Source organism: Phalangium opilio, unplaced genomic scaffold (genome assembly GCF_054372755.1).
Source record: "Phalangium opilio isolate 3A_F unplaced genomic scaffold, DU_Popi_V2 ptg001865l_1, whole genome shotgun sequence".
In the NCBI taxonomy this organism is placed as follows: Eukaryota; Metazoa; Arthropoda; class Arachnida; order Opiliones; family Phalangiidae; genus Phalangium; species Phalangium opilio.
The window spans coordinates 352,526-358,991 of NW_028324263.1; the positions used below are offsets into that span (position 1 = coordinate 352,526).

Below are 6,466 nucleotides of genomic sequence, written 5' to 3' on the forward strand. Positions count from 1 at the left end.
GCTTCCGTGGCGCAATGGTTAGCGCGTTCAGCTCTTAATCGAAAGGTTGGTGGTTCGAGCCCACCCGGGAGAGGTGTTGTGTGGTCTTAGATGTAGCGTAAAAAGTCAAAACCTTTCCACAATACGTGACAACCATTTATTTTCTGAGCTTCCGTGGCTCAATGGTTAGCACGTTCGGCAGTTAAACAATAGGTTGGTGGTTCGAGCCCACCCGGGAGCAGTGTTGTGGGATCTCAAATGTTACGTAGAAAGCCAAAGTTATTCCACAATACCTGACGACCATTTAATTTTTGGGCTTCCGTGGCGCAATGGTTAGCGTGTTCGGCTGTTAACCGAAAGGTTCGTGGTTCGAGCCGATCCGGGAGCGGTGTTGTGACGTCTCAGATGTGAAGTAAAAAGTCAAGGTTTTTCCACAATACCTGACGACCATTTAATTTTTGGGCTTCCGTGGCGCAATGGTTAGCGCGTTCAGCTGCTATTCAAAAGACTGGTGGTTTGAGCCCTCCCGGGAGCAGTGTTGTGACGTTTCAGATGTAACGTAAAATGTCAGAATTTTTCCAGAATACCTGACGAACATTTAATTTTTGGGCTTCCGTGGCGCAATGGTTAGCGCGATCAGCTGTTAATCGAAAGGTTGGTGGTTCGAGCCCACCCGGGAGAGGTGTTGTGTGGTCTTAGATGTAGCGTAAAAAGTCAAAACCTTTCCACAATACGTGACAACCATTTATTTTCTGAGCTTCCGTGGCTCAATGGTTAGCGCGTTCGGCAGTTAAACAACAGGTTGGTGGTTCGAGCCAATCCGGGAGCGGTGTTGTGACGTCTCAGATATGACGTAAAAAGTCAAGGTTTTTCCACAATACCTGACGACCATTTAATTTTTGGGCTTCCATGGCGCAATGGTTAGCGCGATCAGCTGCTATTCAAAAGACTGGTGGTTTGAGCCCTCCCGGGAGCGGTGTTGTGACGTCTCAGATGTAACGTAAAATGGCAGAGTTTTTCCACAATACCAGACGAACTTTTAATTTTTGGGCTTCCGTGGCGCAATGTTTTTGCGCGTTCAGCTGTGTTGGTGGTTCAAGCCCACCCGGGAGAGGTGTTGTGGGGTCTCAGATGTAGCGTAAAAAGTCAAAACATTTCCAAAATACGTGACAACCATTTAATTTCTGAGCTTCCGTGGCTCAATGGTTAGCGCTTTCGGCTGTTAACCAATAGGTTGGTGGTTCGAGCCTGCCCGGGAGCGGTGTTGTGGGATCTCAAATGTAACGTAGAAAGCCAAAGGTTTTCCACAATACCTGACGACCATTTAATTTTTGGGCTTCCGTAGTGCAATGGTTAGCGCTTTCAGCTGTTAACCGAAAGGTTGGTGGTTCGAGCCCACCCGGGAGAGGCGTGGTGGGTCTCAGATGTAACGTAAAAAGTCAAAGCTTTTCCACTATACGTGACAACCATTTAACTTCTGAGCTTCCTTGGCTCAATGATTAGCGCGTTCGGCTGTTAACCAAATGGTTGGTGGTTCGAGCCCACCCGGGAGCGGTGTTTTGGGATCTCAAATGAAACGTAAAAAGCCAAAGTTTTTCCACAATACCTGACGACTATTTAAATTTTTGGGCGTCCGTGGCGCAATGGTTATCGCGTCCGGCTGTTAACCGAAAGGTTGGTGGTTCGAGCCCATCCGTGAGCTGTGTTGTGAGGTCTCAGATGTGACGTAAATAGTCAAAGTTTTTCCACAATACCTGAGGACCATTTAATTTTTGGGCTTCCGTGGCGCAATGGTTAGCGCGTGAGCCCTCCCGGGAACGGTGTTGTGACGTCTCAGACGTAACGTAAAATGTCAGAGTTTTTCCACAATACCTGACGACCATTTAATTTTTGGGCTTCCGTGGCGCAATGGTTAGCGCGTTCGGCTGTTAACCGAAAGGTTGGTGGTTCGAGCCCATCCGGGAGCGGTGTTGTGAGTTCTCAGATGTGACGTAAAAACCCAAAGTTTTTCCACAATACCTGACGACCATTTAATTTTGGGACTTCCGTGTCGCATGGTTAGCGCGTTCGGCTGTTAACCGAAAGGTGGGTGGTTCGAGCCCATCCGGGAGCGGTGTTGTGAGGTCTCAGATGTGACGTAAAAAGTCAAAGTTTTTCCACTATACCTGACGACCATATAATTTTTGGGCTTCCATGGCGCAATGGTTAGCGCGTTCGGCTGCAGAAAAATTATATGGTCGTCAGGTATTGTGGAAAAACTTTGACTTTTTACGCCACATCTGAGATCTCACAACTCCGCTCCCGGATGGGCTCGAACCACTACCCTTTCGGTTAACAGCCGAACGCGCTAACCAATGCGCCACGGAAGCCCAAAAATTAAATGGTCGTCAGGTATTGTGGAAAAACTTTGACTTTTTACGTTACATCTGAGACCTCACAAAACGCTCCCGGATGGTCTCGAACCACCAACCTTTCGGTTAACAGCCGAACGCGCTAAACATTGCGCCACGGAAGCCCAAAAATAAAATGTTCGTCAGGTATTGTGGAAAAACTCTGACTTTTTACGTTACATCTGAGACCTCACAAAACGCTCCCGGATGGGCTCGAACCACCAAACTTTCGGTTAAAAGCCGAACGCGCTAACCATTGAGCCACGGAAGCTCTGAAATTAAATGGTCGTCAGGTATTGTGGAAAAACTTTGACTTTTTACGTAACATCTGAGACCTCATAGCACCGCTCCCAGGTGTGCTCGAACCACCAAGCTTTCTGTTAACAGCCAAACGCGCTAACCATTGCGCCACGGAAGCCCAAAAATTAAATGATCGTCAGGTATTGTGGAAAAACTTTGACTTTTTACGTCACATCTGAGACCTCACAACACCGCTCCCGGATGGGCTCGTACCACCAACCTTTCGGTTAACAGCCGAACGCGCTAACCTTTGCGCCACGGAAGCCCAAAAATGAAATGGTCGTCAGGTATTGTGGAAAAACTTTGAATTTTTACGTCACATCTGAGACCTCACAACACCGCTCCCGGGTGGGCTCGAATCACCAACCTTTTGAATAACAGCTGAACGCGCTAACCATTGCGCCACGGAAGCCCAAAAATTATATGGTCGTCAGGTATTGTGGAAAAACTTTGACTTTTTACGTCACATCTGAGACCTCACAACACCTTTCCCGGATGGGCTCGTACCACCAACCTTTCGGTTAACAGCCGAACGCGCTAACCATTGCGCTACGGAAGCCCAAAAATTAAATGGTCGTCAGGTATTGTGGAATAACGTTGCTTTTTACGTTACATTTGAGATCCCACAACACCGCTCCCAGGTGAGCTCGAACCACCAAACTATTGGTTAACAGCCGAAAGCGCTAACCATTGAGCCACGGAAGCTCAGAAATAAAATGGTTATCACGTATTGTGGAAAAGTTTTGAATTTTTACGCTACATCTGAGACCCCACAACACCTCTCCTGGGTGGGCTCGAACCACCAACCTTTCGGTTAACAGCCGAACGCGCTAACCAATGCGCCACGGAAGCCCAAAAATTAAATGATCGTTATGTATTGTGGAAAAACTTTGACTTTTTACGTCACATCTGAGACCTCACAACACCGCTCGCGGGTGGGCTCGAACCACCAGCCTTTTGAATAACAGTTGAGCACGCTAACCATTGCGCCACGGAAGCCCAAAAATAATATTGTCGTCAGGTATTGTGGAAAAACCTTGACTTTTTACGTCACATCTGAGACCTCACAACACCGCTCCCGGATAGGCTCGAACCACCAACCTTTCGGTTAACAGCCGAACGCGCTAACCTTTGCGCCACGGAAGCCCAAAAATGAAATGGCCGTCAGGTATTGTGGAAAAACTTTGAATTTTTACGTCACATCTGAGACCACACAACACCGCTCCCGGGTGGGCTCGAATCACCAACCTTTTGAATAACAGCTGAACGCGCTAACCATTGCGCCACGGAAGCCCAAAATTTATATGGTCGTCAGGTATTGTGGAAAAACCTAGACTTTTTACGTCACATCTGAGACCTCACAACACCTTTCCCGGGTGGGCTCGAATCACCAACCTTTTGAATAACAGCTGAACGCGCTAACCATTGCGCCACGGAAGCCCAAAATTTATATGGTCGTCAGGTATTGTGGAAAAACTTTGACTTTTTACGTCACATCTGAGACCTCACAACACCGCTCCCGGATGGGCTCGTACCACCAACCTTTCGGTTAACAGGCGAACGCGCTAACCTTTGCGCCACGGAAGCCAAAAATGAAATGGTCGTCAGGTATTGTGGAAAAACCTTGACTTTTTTCGTCACATCTGAGACCTCACAACACCGCTCCCGGGTGGGCTCGAACCACCAACCTTTTGAATAACAGCTGAGCATGCTAACCACTGCGCCACGGAAGCCCAAAAATAATATTGTCGTCAGGTATTGTGGAAAAACCTTGACTTTTTACGTCACATCTGAGACCTCACAACACCGCTCCCGGATGGGCTCGTACCACCAACCTTTCGGTTAACAGCCGAACGCGCTAACCTTTGCGCCACGGAAGCCCAAAAATGAAATGGTCGTCAGGTATTGTGGAAAAACCTTGACTTTTTTCGTCACATCTGAGACCTCACAACACCGCTCCCGGGTGGGCTCGAACCACCAACCTTTTGAATAACAGCTGAGCATGCTAACCACTGCGCCACGGAAGCCCAAAAATAATATTGTCGTCAGGTATTGTGGAAAAACTTTGACTTTTTACGTCACATCTGAGACCTCACAACACCGCTCCCGGATGGGCTCGTACCACCAACCTTTCGGTTAACAGCCGAACGCGCTAACCTTTGCGCCACGGAAGCCCAAAAATGAAATGGTCGTCAGGTATTGTGGAAAAACCTTGACTTTTTACGTCACATCTGAGACCTCACAACACCGCTCCCGGATAGGCTCGAACCACCAACCTTTCGGTTAACAGCCGAACGCGCTAACCTTTGCGCCACGGAAGCCCAAAAATGAAATGGCCGTCAGGTATTGTGGAAAAACTTTGAATTTTTACGTCACATCTGAGACCACACAACACCGCTCCCGGGTGGGCTCGAATCACCAACCTTTTGAATAACAGCTGAACGGGCTAACCATTGCGCCACGGAAGCCCAAAATTTATATGGTCGTCAGGTATTGTGGAAAAACCTTGACTTTTTACGTCACATCTGAGACCTCACAACACCGCTCCCGGGTGGGCTCGAATCACCAACCTTTTGAATAACAGCTGAACGCGCTAACCATTGCGCCACGGAAGCCCAAAATTTATATGGTCGTCAGGTATTGTGGAAAAACCTTGACTTTTTACGTCACATCTGAGACCTCACAACACCGCTCCCGGGTGGGCTCGAATCACCAACCTTTTGAATAACAGCTGAACGCGCTAACCATTGCGCCACGGAAGCCCAAAATTTATATGGTCGTCAGGTATTGTGGAAAAACTTTGACTTTTTACGTCACATCTGAGACCTCACAACACCGCTCCCGGATGGGCTCGTACCACCAACCTTTCGGTTAACAGCCGAACGCGCTAGCCTTTGCGCCACGGAAGCCCAAAAATGAAATGGTCGTCAGGTATTGTGGAAAAACCTTGACTTTTTTCGTCACATCTGAGACCTCACAACACCGCTCCCGGATAGGCTCGAACCACCAACCTTTCGGTTAACAGCCGAACGCGCTAACCTTTGCGCCACGGAAGCTCAGAAATAAAATGGTTATCACGTATTGTGGAAAAGCTTTGAATTTTTACGTTACATCTGAGACCCCAAAACACCTCTCCCGGGTGGGCTCGAACCACCAACCTTTCGGTTAACAGCCGAACGCGCTAACCAATGCGCCACGGAAGCCCAAAAATTAAATGATCGTCATGTATTGTGGAAAAACTTTGACTTTTTACGTCACATCTGAGACCTCACAACACCGCTCGCGGGTGGGCTCGAACCACCAGCCTTTTGAATAACAGTTGAGCACGCTAACCATTGCGCCACGGAAGCCCAAAAATAATATTGTCGTCAGGTATTGTGGAAAAACCTTCACTTTTTACGTCACATCTGAGACCTCACAACACCGCTCCCGGGTGGGCTCGAATCACCAACCTTTTGAATAACAGCTGAACGGGCTAACCATTGCGCCACGGAAGCCCAAAATTTATATGGTCGTCAGGTATTGTGGAAAAACTTTGACTTTTTACGTCACATCTGAGACCTCACAACACCGCTCCCGGATGGGCTCGTACCACCAACCTTTCGATTAACAGCTGAACACGCTAACCATTGCGCCACGGAAGCCCAAAAATTAAACGTTCGTCAGTTATTGTGGAAAAACTCTGGCATTTTACGTTACATCTGAGACGTCACAACACCGCTTCCGGGAGGGCTCAAACCACCAGTCTTTGAATAGCAGCTGAACGCGCTAACCATTACACCACGGAAGCCCAAAAA

The 6,466-nt window shown here is 48.2% G+C and overlaps 1 non-coding gene across 1 annotated transcript; it reads left to right on the plus strand.

Annotated features, from left to right (window-relative positions):
- On the plus strand, positions 1 to 73 carry TRNAK-CUU (transfer RNA lysine (anticodon CUU)). The gene has a single exon. It is a non-coding gene; the product is annotated as a tRNA-Lys (tRNA).
- Positions 74 to 6,466: the final 6,393 nt, after the last annotated feature.